At 37.8% G+C, this 21,001-nt stretch overlaps 1 pseudogene; it reads right to left on the bottom strand.

Annotated features, from left to right (window-relative positions):
* Nucleotides 1–941: 941 nt before the first annotated feature.
* LOC132850531 (trichohyalin-like) lies at nucleotides 942–18,201 on the bottom strand (annotated as a pseudogene).
* Between the last annotated feature and the right edge of the window lie 2,800 nt (nucleotides 18,202–21,001).

The following is a 21,001-nucleotide window of genomic DNA, read 5'->3' on the forward strand; positions in this document are numbered from 1 at the left end:
CACAAACAGTCTGAAGGTGTTAGGGAGGAAACTCCCCAACAGTTCAGACTCATTGTGGAATAAAAACATTTAAAGTCCACCATAATTACTGTAGTTTAGTAATCTGAATTTGTTTTCTATAGAGGAATTTATCATAGTGGACTACCTGCTTGCACAGACTGGGCAGCCACTTCAGAGGGTGGACCCAGATATTGGCATACATCTTGTACTGTATTATATTTAATCTGAGATTCAGTTCAGACCAGAGATTAAATAACTTTTTTTGTGAAACTGACAACAGTGTGGTTTCCCCATTTGTTGCTACCTGACCAACGATAGCTTTAAGCATTAGGTTGAACATGCATGGTCATCACAGAAATTAAACTCCATATAAAAGTCAAACAAAGCCAACAGCATTGTGAATGACCCCATGCATCCCTCACATACACTCTTTATCCTATTGACATCTGGAAAAAGGTACTGAAGCATTTGGGCTCTCACATCCAGACTGTGTAACAGCTTATTTCCTCAAGCCTTAACACCCAGAACTGAACTGACAAACACACACACAAACCCATTCATGTTTACAGTACCACTCATATAAACACTGCTCATATGCTGTTTTTGCACATTCAATTTAATGCTTGCTTTGCGCATTACAATTCAATGATGCCACTGACTGCTGTAAATATGTACATATGCACAAGTGTACATGTTTACAAAAACACTGGTTGGCACTATTTTATGTATCTGTCTTGTAGTGTATCATATTGTCTGTATGCACTGTCTTTTGTCATGCACCGTTTGTACCAAGTTGCACACTATGCACTTGAGACATTTCATTTGCACACAGGTCATATCCGACTTCTAATGGCAAATGGTTCCACTAAACATAATGTAGTGGTTTCACAGCAAAAGAAGTGAACATTTATGCCATTAAATATAATAATAATAATAAAAGCATAATAATTTTTTTATGTATAATGTTAATAATTTGAGCAAACTATATTGATTTGCTTCAAAAATATTAGTAGTTATTTTTTTTTATTCACATCATTAAGCTGATTTCAGTTCCAGGTAGTAACTCTCAAAAATGTGGAAAACTAAGGTTTATGTAAGGCACTGTAGCTATCTAAAAAGGACTTTATTAAATGTGCAAATTAGGAAATCTCATTATTATTAGCTGTGACTGAGCAAAATCCTGAGCTGCTCTCCTCTTATGCTCCTGTCCAGTCTTTGTGTTTCACACTCCAAAACGGTAGGGGCAAGCTGCTTAGACACCAGTGTAAGAGAGTCATTCAGGTCCTGCCTCAGGGTCTGCAACGAATTACTATTCCTTAAGGACTGGTCAATAAAGTCTGCCCGTTCCTGATGATCTGAAGCCAGCAGCAAACGTAACTGGTGAACCTGTGCATTTGCAGACAATGTAAGCAGACAAACACTTTAGTGTTCTAAATGTAATAACTCAAACAAAAAATAATTAAATAAAGCAATTTAGCAAAATTTAGCAGAAAGCAATAAATGAATTAGTCATATATAAATAAGGTATTATTTCCTCTAACCTCTGCAGTCAGTTCACTTGCCCGAGCTCTCAGACACTTCAACTCATCAGCTCCAGAAGAATTGCTGAGATCCTTAAAGAATACAGAAACACATTTTTTTTCTCAGATATTAAAACATATGTTTAGCAGTCATATTGACATATTGACAAGTATCATTTATAGAATGAATGTCTGAAGTGTACCAAGTGTGTAGTAGATGTGATATTTCTTGATTGTTATTTCTTGCTTCAACAGAGCTTTAAATCATTTTTTGTCCCATATCACATTCACATATTATCTATATTCAGTTTAAATAAACCAGTCATTGATGTGCTAGATTATATAAGGTAGACCCAAGTTACTTGTGTGAACAAAAAGAAGTATTGATGAAAAAGTACTACAGCATAAATAGGTAGTTCTTGCGTATCGTCTAAGTAACCACCCAAGTTTCCTTTTAAGACATCATAGTCTTGTAAGCGTAACAAGTCTACCTTTCTATGTAGAAAACAGTGATTAAAGCCTTTATATTTTAGAATCAGAGTCATTTGTTTCCAAGTACTGTGTATTTTACAGAGATCCTTTACAAGGAGTTTGTATTGGTGCATTGGTGTATAGGAATATGAAGCAAGGGAACATGAATATAAACTATGAAAAATATGAGAATAATACAGTGGCCAAGAAGTGCAAAACAACATAATACATCTGGAAACAAAACAACAAATCCATAAACAAAATAACAAATTAGAAAACACAATGAAATTTCAGACAAACCAGAAACGGTAGGTATAGTTTGCGAATGGAAGTCTTGCTGCTGATTGGATGATGCATCTCTCACTCAAACTATACAGGCTGTAGGAATTTGTGTATAACTTTATTTCTTGTGTAGATGTGAAGTTTTGTGTTCACTTTAAATCTAAGAAAATAACAATGGCTACGAAAGCCAATAGTTTTTGCTAGATCAGGATTCATTGAGGCAGCTAATCACCTTCTCAGCAGAGTGAATGACACTTCAGCCTGTTTTTGCCCCTTGTAGTTTCAGCAGCTTACCAAGTGGTAATAGAGGTGAGTGTGGACTCAGTAATTGGAGGTGTAGAAGTGCACCATCATTCTCTTTGGTAGGTTGAACTACTTTAGCTGCCACAGGAAGTACAACCACTGGGGCACTTTTATAATTAAAGAGTTTATGTGTGGCACCTTCTTGAGATCCTAGATGATGATGGTTCCCAGGAAACTACACTTTTAGCTCATATGCTAAAGTGCATAAACTTGCTATAGATTCAGCAAGGCATGGCTTTGTGTACTTGTGTACTGATATTTGGGTTGGTAAAGTAACAAATATTTTTCACCATGAAAGTGCTAGAGACCAATTTTACCCAATGTACATGTAAAGAAACTTGAGTAAACTAAGGTAATTCCAACTATTTTAGCATTAAACATCCTTTATAGAATTAGAACCTGGATATTGACATTCCTGAAATTTCTACTCTTTTATCCATACCTGCATTTCTGCATTTGACATCTGACATCTCAATTTCTCCCTTTCCAGCTCAACCTGTTGTAAAAGAAAAAACAATTTACAGAATTATTTGATGTAATAGTGAAATTTGATACAGAATCTGGAGCTTTCTCCTGAAAATATGCAAGCCAGAAAGCAAAAAATCAGAAAAAAGTGACTATGAATTAATCAAATGGACCTAGAGATCAGATTCTGTTCTGGACCTAAAGAATTCAGATTTTGTCCATTACTAAAATAGGTCTGGCATGTCCTTCTGAAAACATGTCACTATATATTAGATCCAGAGGCAGCTTGTGATAGACGACCACTTGTGACAGGAGTATACAAAAGTTATCATATGTAACATGACATTACCATGTCTATAAAGGAAAAAATCAAGCAAACTGGATTTCAGACAGAATTTAAATTCATACAATTGTTTTGCAGTTTTGAAAATATGTATTGAGGTCTTGTTAGTGGACCTGACCTGATTTAAAGTGTCTCGTAGGTTTGTTTTGTCTAATCTCAATTTCTCAATGCGATGTTCCAGACGTTCATTTCTTTGTTGTAATTTCATTAGCTTCAGTTCCAGCTCAGCCACAGCTCTTTGCATGGTACGCACACGCTCCTGTGATTCCTCTTCAGAGCTGCTCATTATCTTACAAAATAAACATATAAAATATCACACAGTGTCTATAGAAAGCTACACATTTGAGTCAGAAACATGCAGACATTAATATTGCAGACGTAAGACTGTGAGCAACGTTGGGGGCTCAACAGCAAAGATGCAGGGTAAATGATCAGCATCGGAAAGCACTACTTGAATGGGTGATGAGATCCACCTGCACATTGTCAAACACATCCTAGATCTGGGTTACTACATCTTGGTGCTGGTGAATGAGTTACTATTAGTATCAATGGGTCCACTTAAGGAAATTTCATGCAATGCAGAGAAATGCTCAACATTATGCTACCCTAAACATTAAAAAGGCCAGATGGACTGCCATTAATAATCTTTTGACCTTAATGGATCAAGGCCTCCACGTACCCTCTGTGCTTCTCTAGCACTACAAGACGTTCTACATTTGGGTACTGCTCCAAAGTAACCTGGGTAAAAATGTTGGCAAGTAAATTCTATACATTAGGATGTATATCTTACCATCACACCAGAAATCCCCAAACTGCTGAAAAAAAAAATTGAAAGCAAATAATTGTCTAACATGTTTTTGTATGCCTTCTTAGCTTCCCTACAAAAATGATCCAGCATGACAATACCCCTGTGTACAAAGCAAGCTTCATGAAAACATGGTTTGCTAAGATTAGAGAGGAAGATAATTCCAGAGCCTTAACCCCAAAGAACAGGAGCAAACCACAGACTTCTTGCCTGACATCACTAATGCTCTTATGGCTAAATAATGGGTAAAGCTCCACAGCCACACTTCAAAATGTATTCAAAAAGAAATGGGGGAATTAACTTGGAAAGGGAAGTTCAACTAGCAAACACTGTCTCTTCTTTGACATCACGTATCGATAAATTTTAAGTTCTCACCTGCACCTTTTTTTTCCAGCTGATGTGCTTTTTCTTGATAACGAATTAGCATTGCTTCATTTTTTTCCACTGCTGTTCTTATACGATCTCAGTCTTTCATGAGCTCATCTGCTTCCTTCTTTAAATCATAAACCTCTTCTTGTAATTGTGTATCCTGTGTTGTTTCAGTCTGACTCTGTGATTCCTTCATTTGAAAGTCCCGTTTTGTTTGTGCATTTACGATTATAAAGTTTTCTTGAAACTGGCAGTGTATCTTCTCTTCAGGTATGTTTTTCTCCAGATTTGTCTTCATTTGTGCATCACCAAGTTCCCCTAACAGATGCCTTGCATTTTCTTTAACCTCTGGAGTTATTTTCAGCTCTGTTTCCCTTTTAGGATGAATGTCAGTAGCAAATACAATTGTTTTATCGCTTTCTTTTTCTTTATGTTTTATCTCTTCATTTGCCCCAGTTTCCCTATTCTGTTCCAGTTCATCTTTGACAAGTTCAAAGCTTGTCTTTTCCTTTTTAGCTTTACTTCTCAACACTGTGGTTTCTTGCTCCTCCTCTTTTAATTTCTCACTAATGTGTTCAAAACTATTGTCCTACAACTGATTTTGTCTATTATTTTTCTCATCTCATGTTTTTTTAGTTGACTATTTTTATCTTTTACATCTTCCCCCAGTGTCATCTTCAGCGTCTCGTGCGTTTCAAGCTCCATTTTCTTTATTTCTTTAACTTAACCCAGTTCATCTTAATGTCATTTTCTTCCCTGATCCACAACTGGGCCTGAAATTCTTGATTCTCCTTCTGTAGTATCTGAACTTTGATTTTTAGATCTTTTGTTTCTTCTCGTGCTGCTCTCACTTCCTCCTTTCTTCCCTTTATCATTTCATTCTTTTTCTCCTCCAAAATCTTCCTGAGGTGTTTTCCTTCAGAATGGCTCTCCTCTAGGAGCTCCTTCAGTGTGACCATCTCTTTCAATCCATCTGTTAGTCCATCTTTTAACTTTTTATTCTCTATATTCAGTTCCTTCAACATTGTTTCTGCCTTCTCTTTCCTCCCATAAAGTACAGATAATTCTTCTCTTAGCTTTGTCATCTCTGTTAAAACTGCATCTTTATTTTTTTTGCTTCTTTTAGCTCATCTTCTTTTTGCTTTATAATTAAATCTGTTTTCTCCTTCAAAGCATCAATGGCTCCATTTTTCCTCCTTAAGTCTTCTCCCAGATCTAGAATTTGTTGCTCAAGCTTCAATCTCAACTGTTCTTCCTCTCCTTTTCTTTCTCTCAGTTCAGTGAGGTCCTTAAGAGTCCTCTTCAGATGTTCCTTTTCATTTTCCCCACTCTCCACTGTTAACTTTAACTCCTTTATATTTTCTTCAGATTCTTGCAGAAGCCTTGACTTTGTCTCCAATTCTCTCAACTGTTCTACAAGATTCTTTCTTGCCACGTCTGCCTCTTGGGTCAAATTTTTGTTTTTAGTTTCCAGTTCTTTCACTTTTCTTTCCACTTGCTCTAATGTATCTCTAACCACCTGGAGTTTTTGATCATATTCCTTCTGGGTATTTCTTTGTTTTTCTTGGACCAATTCTGTTTCCTTCAATTTTTCTTTTATGTCACCAGTTCCTCATTTTCCTGCTTTTCTTTTTGTTCTAGAGTCTCTCTCAGTCTGTCTACAGCTCCCTCTCTTTCTTTCAGAAGAACAGTCTGGATTTGGGCTTGATCTCTTTGCTCTAGCACTTTCCTTTCAACTTCTCTCTTTTCTCTATCCAGCTCCCAAATCTTTACTTTAAACACACTAATCTCTTCCCTCATATTCTTCTCGCTTTCCTCCAGTTGATTTCTCTTTTCCTCAAGACTCGTCTTTTCTTTTTTCAATTGCTCCAGCTGCATTTTCCATTTTTCCTGCTCGTTTTTCTCTTTTATCAAATTTACTACAGTACTTCTAAGTTCTTCTAGCTCTCGATCACTCCGCTTCAGCTCTTCCTCTTGTTCTCTCTGCTCCTCCTTCATTTTCTCTATGTCACTCACCATATCTTGTTCATTTGTCTTCAATATTTTTATATCTTTATCTCTTTCTATCAGTCGGTCTGCCAATTCATCCCTCTCTTGTTCAACAGAAACATGTTTTTCCACTCTTTCTATTAGCACTTCTTTTTCTCTCGCCACATCACCAGCCCTTTTCTTCCACCACTCTATCTCATCCTGTGTTTCTCTGTCTGTTTGTTCCAGATTTTCCACTTTTTTCTTAATCTTTTCAAGGTAAGAATCCTTTTCCTGCAGAAGATGAGACATGTGTTGCATTTCCATATTCAATTCTTCCACATTGCCTTTGAGTCTTTCCAATTCATTTTCTTTCTTTTTTAGCTCTCCTTTCAGCTTCAGTTCTTTTTGCCTCTCCTCTGCCTCCCTTTCTGTTTCCTTTATTTTCTGATCGTTTATTATAGCAGACATTCCAATATCTTTTTCTTTAAGCTCTGTTTTTAGTTTTTCCAATGAGATGTCCTGTAATCTTAAGTTCTCTACCAAGTCTCCTATATGTTTACTGTTCTTTTCTATCTCAACATCCTTCATCTTTAAAATGTCAGCCATCTCAGCATTCTCTATTTCTCTTATTTTCAGATTTTCACATTCTTGTTTCACTCTTTCCAAAAGTCCCTCCTTCTCTTGTTCAATGTCTGTTACTCTCTCCCTCCATTGTTCCATCTCAGCTTTGGCTTCTTGCATCTGCAGCTCCAGACTCCTGATTTCTGAGAAGAGTTTCTCCATATCTCCATCTTTTTCACCAATAAGGACCGAAAGCTTTTCATTTTCTTTCACTAGTCCATTCATCCTATATTTTAGAGCCCCCATCTCCCCATCCTTTAGTCCCAGCTCAGAGTTCAGAGCCTCTCTTTCTCTTTGCCACTTTTCTCTGTCTTCCTCATGTATTCTGTTGTTGTTCAATGATGCTTGGGCTTCAGCAGTCAACCTCCTGATGTCCAGCTGCCAGTCTCTGATCTCTTTTTCGTACTGCATCTTTTCTTCAATTGCTCCTCTTCTCTCTTCCTCCCTCAGGAGTGAGTTTCTCTCCAACTCAGACTGAAGACACTTTATCTCTCCTAAAAAAAGTAAATAAAATTAATCATCATCATTATCATCAACTCTTATTTATTTACACTCCTGTTTGTCATCAGAGGCATCTCAAATAATAGCGATACCACGTAAAAAATCATGTAATGTGACAATACCTGTTACAGTTGATACAGATGCGAGTACTATAAATGTATTCCAGACATACTTTATCAACCATGTGGACATTTTTATTTGTTTTTTTTTTTGTTTATACCTTGTTAAGATATTAACAATGTACCTGGTGTTTAACAACCACCTGACAGCTCTTGCGTGCCCATCCATCTGCTTTATGGGAAAGCACAGTGTCCTGTTTTCTTTCTGCCAAATCCCAGCAAAGGCAGTTGTTTGTCCATGAATTTCTCGGCTAATGTTTTATTAATTCTGAGAATTCGTACATACTATTCCTTTGGTGTACTGTTTAGTGGAATAGCATGGATATTCAACTTTTAAATGTAACACTTTCATTTCAATAAAAATTGGAGTAAACAGCAATTCTCACCATGTAAAACATCTTTGGCCTGCTGAAGTGTGTAAACCTGCATCTGCAGTTGTGTATGCTGAACCTCAAGTGCAGAAATCTGCTCCTTTGCCACACACAGCTGCTGTTGGAGGCTACCACTCAAATTCCTACAAAGCATCACACATATTATTATATATTATGAGCAGTGATCAGTTATTGCTTTATTTATAAAGAAATGTTGATTGTCTTTTACTATCTATCTAGTCTGTCATCTTTCTTTGTCTATCCATATTCTGTGACTAACGATAGAATGATAGATAGATAGAATGATAAACAGACAGAAAGATAGATAGACAGAAAGATAGATAGAACAATATATACTTTATTGATTGAAGTAATACAAAATACTACTGTTAAATTACATAATAATACAAAAATGGAAAATTTAATTTTATAAAATCTATTCAGAATTTAGATTTGGCTATTTTTTTATTTTGAATAAATTTTGACTAATTATTTAGCATGTTTTATACTTTTTTTTTAATACTTTGTGCTTTTGTCCACTTTAGTTTACAGGATCCTGTTACAGGATCCTGGATCGAGGCTGCTAAGTCATATTATTAAAATGTACTTCATACAGTGGACTATTGAGCATAGGACAAAGCACACTTGTTGAGCTAAATAAATAAATAAATAAATAAATAAATAAATAAATAAATAAATGACAACAGGCCTGTATTAATCTCTGTGAAAATAGAAGGAATATAAGAAAGCAAGGTTTACAGTATGGTAAAATTAAACCCTAATAAAACAACTAAAGCAACCAGTCTGCCTAACTAATAGTCTTTTTCAAAATGTAATACTAAAATTAATAATATTACTTTAATTCAGTAATAAATGCATTTGCTGTACACTGTGTATATTGTATTGTAGAAATAGTGTGTTAAATAAGGCCACCTTAGTTTTAATAATATGTATTAAACACAGAAACACAGTTTTACCTGAGATCCTCTCGGTCCTGTTTTAATTCCTCCTTCTCTTGCCCGATCTTGTGCACTTGTTCCTCCAGTCTCTCTTTTTCTCTCTGCAGCTCATTTCTCTCTCTTTTTGCTCTCTTCTCTTGGTCAAGCTCTTTATCCAACTTCACTGTTACATCTCTAAGCTCCATGCATACAATTCTGTGCTATTCAGACAACTGACACACACACACACACACACACACACACACACACACACACACACACACACACACACACACACACACACACACGCACACACACAGACACACAGACACCAAGTTATAGTAGCTTAGCAATCTGGCAACCAGACTCACCATTAAAATGCCTTAAAATACTATTATTAATAATTAATAATTTAACTGAAGCGAGCTTTTAGTACCGTGTCTGTGGTCATTTAGAATCTCATTTAAAATCAGATTTAAAAAAATAAACAACAATAAAGAATAACAATCTTGAAGCTGAATTACTTACCATGCCACTGTCATACCATCTACACTATAGTTATTATTATTATTATTATTATTATTATTATTATTATTATTATTATTATTATTATTATTATTATTATGTCATACCATCTACACTATAGTTGATATTGTTCTTCTTCTTCTTCTTCTTCTTCTTCTTCTTCTTCTTCTTCTTATTATTATTATTATTATTATTATTATTATTATTATTATTCAAAGTTCTTACACTACTGTAGATCTAAAAGGTTTTTTATTGTGTTAAATGATATTTTGTCTTTGTCTTTCTCTCTGTCTCCTCACACACACACACACACACACACACACACACACACACACACACACACACACGCACACACACACACCTCTTTTTCCATCTCACCTGCTCATTTTTCATTTTCTCATCACTGAGAGCATTAGATTGTCTCCCTCTTTCCTCTCTCAGAATCTGCAGTTCTCCCTCCATTTCTCTTTCCCTCACTCTGATCAAGTGAAGAGAGTCCAAATCTGCATTTCGCAAAGCCCTAAAACATACACCAACACAAGCATTCTTTACAATTTTTAGTGTCTTGTTATATATTGTGAGGAGGTGATGGAAAATTGATCTATTAGGAAGTAAATCAGAAAGTAAATGAACGAACCAATTAAGATAATCAACTAATCAAGTAAAATGCAATCCGTAACTAACCAATTAAGTAGCTAATAAATGCTAATAAATACAGATAGGCTCCACATTTGCTTATCTTTAGTCTGGATTTTACAACCTAATTTAGTGCTATTGGAAATAAGATGTTTGGGGAAACTACATCAAAGCTGTGAAAGTCAAGAGCAAGATAGTGGTGAAGTCCAATAGAAGCCATGTGACAACAGAAAGTTGTTTTGTATATAATTACAATAAAAAACTGAATATTTTAATTCCATTCCTGGAAATCATTTTGAAAAGGTATACAATAAGAAGTCTGTGATCATGAAAAATTGATCTTCAGAGTTGACGTGAAAAGATGGATCATCACAAATGACATAAAAAAGACCATTTTTTATGTGGCTGCTCTTGCCAAGAACCTCTCAAGTGAAAGTGATGAATGAGATTCAAGAAGTATTATGTTTGGTTCCAAAATTCTAAAGTAGGTGTAAAACTACCCACAATAAATCTTGCAGTGTGAGTAAATGTAAGATACAGATTAAGTAACATTTAGAGCTTGTGAGGAAACTAAGGAGAAATATTCTAATATGGTATTATACAGATAAACAGTTCTATCAGAAAAAATCATTTATTTAGAAATTGCTCTTTTTAATGCTTATTTGTATAGACTTATAGACCTACAGTCACAATGTCTAACCTTAACTCTGTGTTTTCCTCTGAAACAGCATTCAGCTCCTTCTTCAGAGATGCTACATCGGATCTTAAATGCTGTAGCTGCAGCTGACATTCAGGTTTTGTAAGTAATATTAAGTAATATACTAATATATACTAATATATTAATATTAAGTAATATTGTAAGTAATATACTTTGTAAGTAATATTACTGATGACAAGTAATGCTATGCCTACCATTACCTCGAACAGAGGAAAAATCTAAATCAAATCAATATTTGGTGTAATGAAACTTTGGCTAGAAACAGCATCTTGCACACTATGTACACTTGCACAAAGTCTGGGTTTTTGTAGTTTCAGTGTCAGGTGTATGATTAATAGCAGTAGGTGATATTAGTCATCAATTTCATAAGTAGGTTGAAATGCAGTCATTAATTGAAACAGAAACAGCTGGGTGAGGAACAGCCAAACTCTACTAAGGTGAGGTTGTGGAAGACAGTTTCATGTCAAAGGGCATACACCATGGCAAGACTGGTGCTATTTTGAAGAAGCACAAAGAAACAGGCAATGTTGAGGACCGTAGACACAGTAGTCGTCTCAGAAAACCTATTGCAGCAAATAAAAGACGCATCATGATTATTTCCCCTTAACATCAGAAGTCGAGCATCAAATGCCTTCATCAAATAATTGGTGGAATCCTGTGGGACTCCATCTACTGTCTGGAGAAGTCTGGCAAGAAGTGATATGCATGAAAAGAATTGTGTCCAAAAAAGCCATGAAAACATTGGAACTGGGATGCTGCCATTTTTCTGCTGCAATTTTTTTGCATGAGTCAATTATTTGAATTACCAGCAGGCAGGTTGTTTGCTGAAGGGTTGGAGATTTGGTCAGGATTAATGATGTCCTCAATGCTGAGAAATGGAGACAGATATTTATCCATTATGCAATACCATCAGGGAGGCATCGGATTGGTCCCAAATTTATTCTGCACTAGAACAATGACTCCACATATACAGTACAGCCAGTCATTATGAACTATCCTCAGTGTAGAGAAGAACAAGGATTCCTGAAAGTGATGGTTTGGCCTCCACAGAGCACTGATCTCAACATCATTAAGTGGTCAGTTCTCCAATGTATGGAACAAACTACCTGATGAGTTCCTTTCAAAAACTGTCTGCAAGTGTTCCTGGAATTGATGCTTTAAGGCTGGTTACAACAAATATTGATTAATTTAGATTTTTCTTCTGTTCACTTAGTTTCCATTTTGTTACTTGATAAAAATATACTATTAACATTTCTATTTTTATCCATAGCATTGTTTCACACACTAAATTTTGCATAGTACTGTGTATATAAAATAAAGAATATAATAATAATAATAATAATAATAATAATAATAATAATAATAATAATAATAATAATAATACATGGCTTTACACTGTGACTGTTGTAATAGAAAATGTTGTGAATAACAAAAATGAACATTGAGCATTCTGTACCAATACACACACACCCAAAAACTAGGAACAGCAAAAAAGTAACAAAGGGGAACTGGTTGCAGGCTGCAGGTGTGTGGAAATAACGGAGACTAAGTGCAAAGACAAGATTAGAGGAAGTCATGCACAGTGGAAGACACACACATAGCTCCATGTATAAATGGAGAACTGCCTTACATCCAAGTAACTCACTCTGTTCAGACTTAGGTTGAGACAGACTGACTTCACACTTGCAAGTTTATTGAATAAAGAAGTTTGATATTCCACAGGACTCTGCTGCGTTCTTCTCTGCAACTTAGTGAAAAGTTCACTTGAACTAATATCTCTGATTAATAGAATAGAATTTCCTTCACATTTTCTGGGGGCTTGTCCGGGATAGTTCGTTCGTCCACAGGACCACCTGAGAGGTGACGGACTGCTGCAGAAGTCAAGTCAAGTAATCAACCTCCTGTCTGACCCAAAGGACAGCGGGACTCAGTGTGGGACTGGGACGACGCTACTATCCTATAGGTAAAAAGAACCTTGCAGAGAGAAAAAAACGAGCAGACTCCAGAGGGTTTTTTTAAAAGACGACTGACATAAGTACAGTTTTTGGTGCACATAGTGAAAGGGAAACCGGGTTTCCGCTCACGTGCTGACGAGCCGTGAGAGCATATTATTGTTAATCATGGGGTTCTGTTGTACTAAGAGTGCGTGTTGTTGCAATAAGGAAAAGAAGGATGAGGAAAATATTTTGCAGAGTCAGGGACTCAGCTAATATGATAAGGGATGTCTAAGAGAGATGTATAGGCTTATGAAATCAAAGTCTGAAAACTGGGAGAATTTAGGGCTATGGATGGCTAGTACACACGGCACCCCTGATGTAACAATATACTAAGAGAGGAAAAGTTTGACAATTTTTGAGCCTGTAAACATCCTAATGTTCAATTTATGATAACTAATTATGGACCTGGTTCTGTATCACAATATTGTAAGTGGGTAATGGACTGTGGATTTCCAGAAAAAGGTAGTGATAGTGAAAGGCATTTAGAAAAGGCTTCAAAGAAAAGAAGAAAAAGAGCACGCAAATCACACACACAAACTTATTCACAATATTTTTCTCTTCAGTGTTTTAAATCTTTAAGTCTACAACCCAGACCTGGATGGCTGCCTTCTCAGACCGCCACCTCAGGCACCCCCGCAGACCAACAATAACCTACCACCAGCTGTTATACTGCTTCCTATTGCTACTACTTCTACATCCAATCAACAGACAGTTTACTTTCCAGCAGGATGTTACACACACAGATGTGCACAAAGGAATGCAGCTCTCAGAAGTGTGAGACATGATGATCCTCTTTCCAACACACTCAGGGAACATGACCTTTTTACTTTCCGGTAAAAATGGACATGACAAAAATCTCCTTGTGTAGACAAGAGGACGATGAAACAGTCTCCAGATATCTTGCACTATACAGTAGATAGAAGTACATGATGCACACAGTGGCCTTGAATGCTCTGATATCATGGCTGAAGCTGCAGACCTCACACCATATGAGGCACATCTGAGGAACAGTTTCATAAATAAATTAAGAGAGGACATTGCAAGAAACGTCAAGCAAACTTGCTTAACCTGGGACATTTCATCCATGCAGAAAAGCTGCTGAAGGTCGAGAGACAAAAAAGAAAAAGACGAAAGGTTAGAAATGAAACACCGTCTCAACATGGTTCAGTTGTATGAGGTCCGAGGAGATTCCATCAGGGGAAGAGGACTGAACAGACGTGGATTTCAGAATGGATGTTTTATATGTGGTGCGGAAGTGCAGATCACTGGGCGCGGTATTGTACTAAGAAATGTCGAGGGGAAACCAAGAGGCCTGAGGTTTGGACGGGTCTGGGACGGGTGAGCACCCAGGGATGGGTAAGTCTGACACTTTTATGTAATGCAAGGAAGAAAAGCTTAAGCTAACTGTCCTATTTCCACCTGTTACTAATTCAGTGTCTAGCAAAGAATCAGAGTTTTTTTTTTATATCTGCGAATGAAAGTTATGCTAAATATAATGAGCCCAGGTTTAAAGACATGCCTGTGATTACATTACTAGTCAAACAAATACCGATATAGTTTTTAGTTGACTCAGGAGCAGGGCATTCTGTGATATGATTGTGTGAATTTTCTGTTTCACCTAAAATGAGCAATCACTCCCTGTTTACTGCATGAGCATCAGGAATGTCAGTTAATGAGACATTCTCAGTGCCCTTAAGGTGCGAAACCGTAACTACACAGAAACAATTTGGATTTCTTTTTGATTTCTGAGTATTGCCCAATAAATCTGTTGGGTCGAGATTTGATGTGCAAATTAAATTGATATCTAAATCAGCACATTACTAGGCCTTAGTATAGAATGGGGAGATTCTCACCTCTTCTTCTCACACAGACTACATAAAAAACTTTACATTGCACTGCACACATACACAGATGTGAATCGGATGAGAGCTATGAGAAAGAGTGGTATAGGTTTCTGGCTTAAGTTAGATAAGTCAGATGTACTGATGTTGAATCGTTTGATAGGGATTGAGCACAGATGAGCGGTAGAGGTAGACTTATCTCGACTTATCTCGGGTTTCAACTCGAGCTGGTTATCCACACCCATTCCAAATGAACCATGCATCTCCGCATCTCTCTTTAGTCAAATCTGCCAATGATGAGTGGAAAAACTTGGGATATGGATGTTACAGGTTGCTCGGACTCATTATTGGAAGCAAACCCAGCAGCCAGCTGTCTTTTACAGCTCAAAATTGAATGTATATACTGTAGCACACCACTAAATTGGATGGTTGGGGCAAAAAGAGATGTAAAGATCTGTCCTGATGACTTATCAGATCTTAACCCATTGTGTAAAATTGAAGATTACAAAAGAATTGTGGAAAATTTGGAAAATATGATGTAGTTTAAATAAATACATAAATTAAGGATAAATATTCCCTAAAACCAGAAGCTATAGCAGGTATAACACCGGTGTTCAACTTCTTGTTAAAAGCTGGAGTTATTGTACTGTACCATGTGAGACGTCTCCTGTGGGAACTCTATTATTTCCAGTAAAAAAAATAAGCCTGTCAAATTTGAAATTTGTTCAACAAGAAGTGAAGTTCCTAGGACATTTAATTTCTGCAGAAGGTAAACGACTCGAGTCAAGTAGAATAGAGGCAATTCAGAAAATTCCAAAGCCGGTAACAAAAAAAAACAGTTCATGTCTTTTTTAGGCATGTGCTTATATTGCTCATGGACAAGGCCTACAAGCACCAGCAAAGTGACGTGGACTGAGACTGCAAAAGCTGCATTTGAACAACTGAAACGGACATTACGGACGACACCCACACTAGGCATCCAATGAGACTACTTACACAAACTGTCGACGAAAAAGGGGGATGCATGACATCAGTTTTGCTCCAAGAGCATATTTTTCAGCTAAACTGGATCCAGTGACAGCAGGTCTGCCTGCTCATGTGTCTCAGAGCAGTAGGATACAGCGAATTAACTCAGTACCACATGCAGTGTCACAACTGCTTTTATAACAAAAAACAGCACATGTGGTTGAGATACAGTGTAACACTGTGCTTTTAGAAATGTCAAATGTCATGTTTAAACGATGTACAACTTTTAACCCTGCGACACTTCTTCCCACAGAGCATGATGGGGAGCCTCATGATTGTGTGAGTATTGTTAAGTAAGATTGTTGATTGTTGTTAAGTATGATTGTTATGATTGTAATGAAGTTTGTTGCCCAAGGACTGATTTACAGGAGACACCATTGACCAACCCTGATCTAGAATTATTTGTGGAAGGATCAGTATCCGGGTACTCCGAAACAGGTCAAAACTGTGTGGAGTTTGCAGTAGTTACCCATAACGAAATTTTACTTTCAGATAAACTCCCATATCATTACTCAGCAGAGGCAGAAGAACTTACTGCCGTTATAGTAGCCTGCAAATTGTCAGAGGGTAAGACTGTGACTGTGTATACTGATAGCAGGTACACCTTTGGCGTTATACTGTACATGATTCAGGCACACTGTGGGTTTTTTTTAACTTTCTTAGGCAAACCCATCACACACCATGGCCTGATAGCTGACCTCTTGGATGCAATCCTACCTTCAAAAGCAATTGCACTATGTAAATGTGTAATAACGATCCTATTTCCATAGGTAATGGAAAAGCTGATGCAGTGGCAAAGGCAGCAGCAAAGCTACCTGAGCAGAAACAAAACATAAACATCATGATTAAACTGTTTTCTTCTATCCTAAATTTCACTGAATTACAGGATATGAGTGATCGTGAGGTGAAACAATACTGGAGGAAGGTGGGGAGTGTCCAAAGGCAAGGTGTTTGGTATGGTCCTCAGAGAAACCGGTTTTACCAAAAAGATTGTTTTTTTTATGCTAAGTTGACACATGGTAAAGACCATGTGTCAAAAGGGGGAATGTATAGTGAAATAATAAAGGACCTAGTACACTAAGGGATTCCGAACATACTAATACATTTTTTTGATTGATGTTTAATCTGGAAGAAACACAATGCAGAAAGGGGATTGGAGGTGCATCCAGGCATCCCATTCCAGCCACAAGCACCTTTCCAATACCTACAGATGGACTTTATTGAACTGACTCCATCAGCAGGCAAAAGGTACTGCCTAGTAATAGTCAACATGTTCTCTACAGTAAATGGGTAGAGGTTTTCCCGACAGCAAAACAAGAATCCATGGCAGTAGCAAAGGTACTGCTTACAAGAAATCATACCTAGGTGGGTAATCCTTGAGTGCATCGGTAGTGACAATGGCACTCTAAAAATAAAGCCCAAAAGCACTACTATTGGTGTTATATTACATGAGAACACGTACCAGAGCATGATCTAACCTAAGCTCATTTTAAATTCTTTTTAGCAGTGCCCCAAGCACGGGAATAACACCCCCAGGTCCTGCCAGCAGTACCGCATTGACAATGATGTGTGATGATGCTATGATTAAATACTGTGAAAAGCTATGCTGTGCTCTCGCTGTTGTTTCTAAGCAGGTTGTCAAGGAACAGGAGAAAGGCAAGTTCAAGAGTAAGCTGAAACCTGGTGAATGAATTCTGGTCAGGGACTTCCGGAGGGAAAACTGGTCATCCCAGAGGTGGAGAGGACCGTTCCAAGTCCTACTGGTTGATGGACAAGTGTCCTGGATCCATAAAACACACATGGAAGGTTCCGGCACCACCGACGGACACTCGTGACGTGCACTAGATTACTGAGACACCCAACAGTCTGCTGGGCGGGCCAGATGTGTATTTGGATATGGAAACGTATTTGTCCTAAAGCACCAAACACATAGACTGAGAAAGTTGGGTTACTCTCAGTGACTAGGGGTATGGAAAAAGAGTGTGCCGGGTGCCACAGAGGGAAAATGAGAGTCATCTTGATCCTGTCAGTGCTGCTGATCATATGGAGCAACCCAGCGTCATCTTATCCACATGACAACAAATTCTGGAAATTCGCCAACTGGATGGCCAGACAACATACTAATGAGTTATGTTACGTGTGTAAGGTGTTCCCAACGTCTACAACAACCACCACCCTGACACCTCAAAATGATACTTTTGACAACACCCTTACGGCTATGGCCCAGGTCTGAATCTCAGAAACGGGCATCTCAGGATACCTGAACAGAACTGGTGCCAGAAGGTGTGAGAACAACACAGACAAGCCCACATGTATGAACGCTCTAAGAACAGCAGTGAAGATGGACACAAGTGTGGAATCCACTAGAAGAAGACCCATTTTCTGTTTCTCATCACTGTTTTAGCTAATGCTTGCTTAAGAAGCCCTATTCAAACCACATTTTAGCATGAGCATGCATGATTAAGTCTAATATATGTGTATTATATAGATCAGTAATTGCAGTAATGCTTTTCCTTAGCAATTTCTATGTCCATTTTTGTGATTCTAAAAGTGTGGAAATGTAATAGAAAAATGTTGTGAATAACAAAAATGAACATTGAACATTCTGTACCAATATGCACACACACCCAAAACTAGGAACAGCAAAGATAACGGGAACGGGATCTGTTGTCCAGTTGCACACTAAGTAGAAGAAACAAGAACATTGCAGGCTGCAGGGGTGTGGAGATAACGAAGACTAACGGCATGACCGTCACCCTGCTTGTGCGACGACAAGATTAGAGGAAGACAAGATTAGAGGAAGTCACTCACAGTAAAAGACACACACATACAGTAGCTCTATGTGTAAATGGAGAACTGCTTACAAGCCAAGTAACTCACTCTGTTCAGACTTAGGTTGAGACAGACTGACTTCACACTTGCAAGTGTATTGAATAAAGAAGTTTGTTATTCCACAGGACTCTGCTGCGTTCTTCTCTGCAACTTAGGAAAAGTTCACTTGAACTATTATTTCTGATTAATAGAATTTCCACCGGGGGCACGGTGGCTTAGTGGTTAGCACGTTCGCCTCACACCTCCAGGGTCGGGGTTCGATTCCCGCCTCCACCTTGTGTGCGTGGAGTTTGCATGTTCTCCCCGTGCCTTGGGGGTTTCCTCCGGGTACTCCGGTTTCCTCCCCCGGTCCAAAGACATGCATGGTAGGTTGATTGGCATCTCTGGAAAATTGTCCCTAGTGTGTGATTGCGTGAGTGAATGAGTGTGTGTGTGTGCCCTGCGATGGGTTGGCACTCCGTCCAGGGTGTATCCTGCCTTGATGCCCGATGACGCCTGAGATAGGCACAGGCTCCCCGTGACCCGAGGTAGTTCGGATAAGCGGTAGAAGATGTTTCCACCACAAGATGTTTCCACCACAGTGCAAACAGGAAAAGCTCATACAACAGAAGCAAAAACCAATTCTATTTAGAAAAACAGCAAAAAGATGAATCTCACACCATGAGGTTAAAAGAGAACTTTTTGCCACATTAGTAGCTCGGGTTTAGCGCCTACATTGAAAGGATTGTGTAATCACTGTGCAATTGGACAGTGACAATCTATAGATTAAAAAAATAAAAGGCAGAACCTTTGTGATTATATGACCAAATGGGTGAATGCTGCACATGCATTTACACTTGACGTGTGTACATTGTAAAATGCTTTAATGAATGTAGTAGTATGAATGTAGTCCATTTGTTATTTCTCGCTCACTTGATAAAGTTTGATTATTATATTGCACCTGTGATTGTCATGTGTTGACACATTGATGCATGTGTGGCGGGGCGGTGGAGGGCAAGAATTGTCACTAATATACAACTAAAAATTAGAGCAGACTACACCACCCCATTTCTGTGAACGGGGAAATTTATACCCAAAAATATAGCACACAGGTTCGTTACCACTGAACACAAGAGACGTGGATATAAAAAACACTTTTATTTCACAATAATTAGTTAAAATGTATAAAACTGTTGACCAAACAACGAAAAGAAGTAAAGAAAACAAGAAACTTTCCGGCTGAGGCTTACCAGTAGGGCAGCTAGCTGAACAGTGAGTATCCTAAAACACACCACTCACAAACACTCATGCTCTCACCACACCCACTCTAAGTGAGGGAGACACAGATATCAATGACAAACACTCTGTGAAAGAAACACCACCACCACAGGGCCAAGACAGCTAGCTTCCCTCACTGTGGCCTTTTGAAAAACAAAAAAAAAAAAAAAAAAAAGAGAAAGTAAAAAAAAAAAAAAAAAAAAAAAAAAAACACAATTAGTTCAACTCACATGCAATTCAACAACTTGCATTAGAATAAGTTCAAACCATGAAGGGAAACAACAATGGACAATTTACTGGCTACAGGGGTCAGACAGAGAGAGATGTAAATACTCAACTAGGCTCGTGCCAAAATCTCACAAACCTAGACATGCCATGGAGCAGCAAGAAGTTAAAGAGAAGAACAAAACCAGAAAGAAGAAATAAAGCAAACCATACAAGTATAGACAGCAGGCTTCAAATTAAATCACATGAAATACAAAAAAACAAGTTAACAAAGAAGAAAAACTTAAAGCTGAAAAGAACTTTAGCAATAAAAAGCTCAAATCAACATTAAACAAAACTTGATCTTCCCAGGTACGAGATATTACCCGATGTTTCCACGCCGTCCCTAGGAAGAGCACAGATCTGAAAAAAAGCAAAAAAATAAATAAACAAAACAAACACGCTGCTGGTGGCAATATAACAACCAGTGGAGCTAAGCAGGCTCGCTAAGCAGCTCGCTTTAAATGACGGCTCGGACTAGCCACCCTTCACCTAAACCACCAGCAGGAGCGTGAAAAACAAACAAACAAAGCCAGAAAGTAATAATCAAATACAAACGGTGACAGTCGTAAAAATAGCAGCAGAACAAACAGTGCATTCTTAACGCTGTCTAGGGAGCATTTGCCCTGCAGTCCCACACACAACAATGATTGTACGATGCGTACCCAGGTGACATAAACTATGCCTTAAATACACCCGGAGCGGCAGCCAATAGGCTGTCGCACCTGTCATTCATGTGAAAACCACGTTTAATAAGGCGGTACCTAGACTACCCTACTACAATCGCCTATATTTGTTATGAACTCAATTACATTGAAAAACGCGG

This window comes from Tachysurus vachellii, chromosome 8 (genome assembly GCF_030014155.1).
Source record: "Tachysurus vachellii isolate PV-2020 chromosome 8, HZAU_Pvac_v1, whole genome shotgun sequence".
Lineage (NCBI taxonomy): Eukaryota > Metazoa > Chordata > Actinopteri > Siluriformes > Bagridae > Tachysurus > Tachysurus vachellii.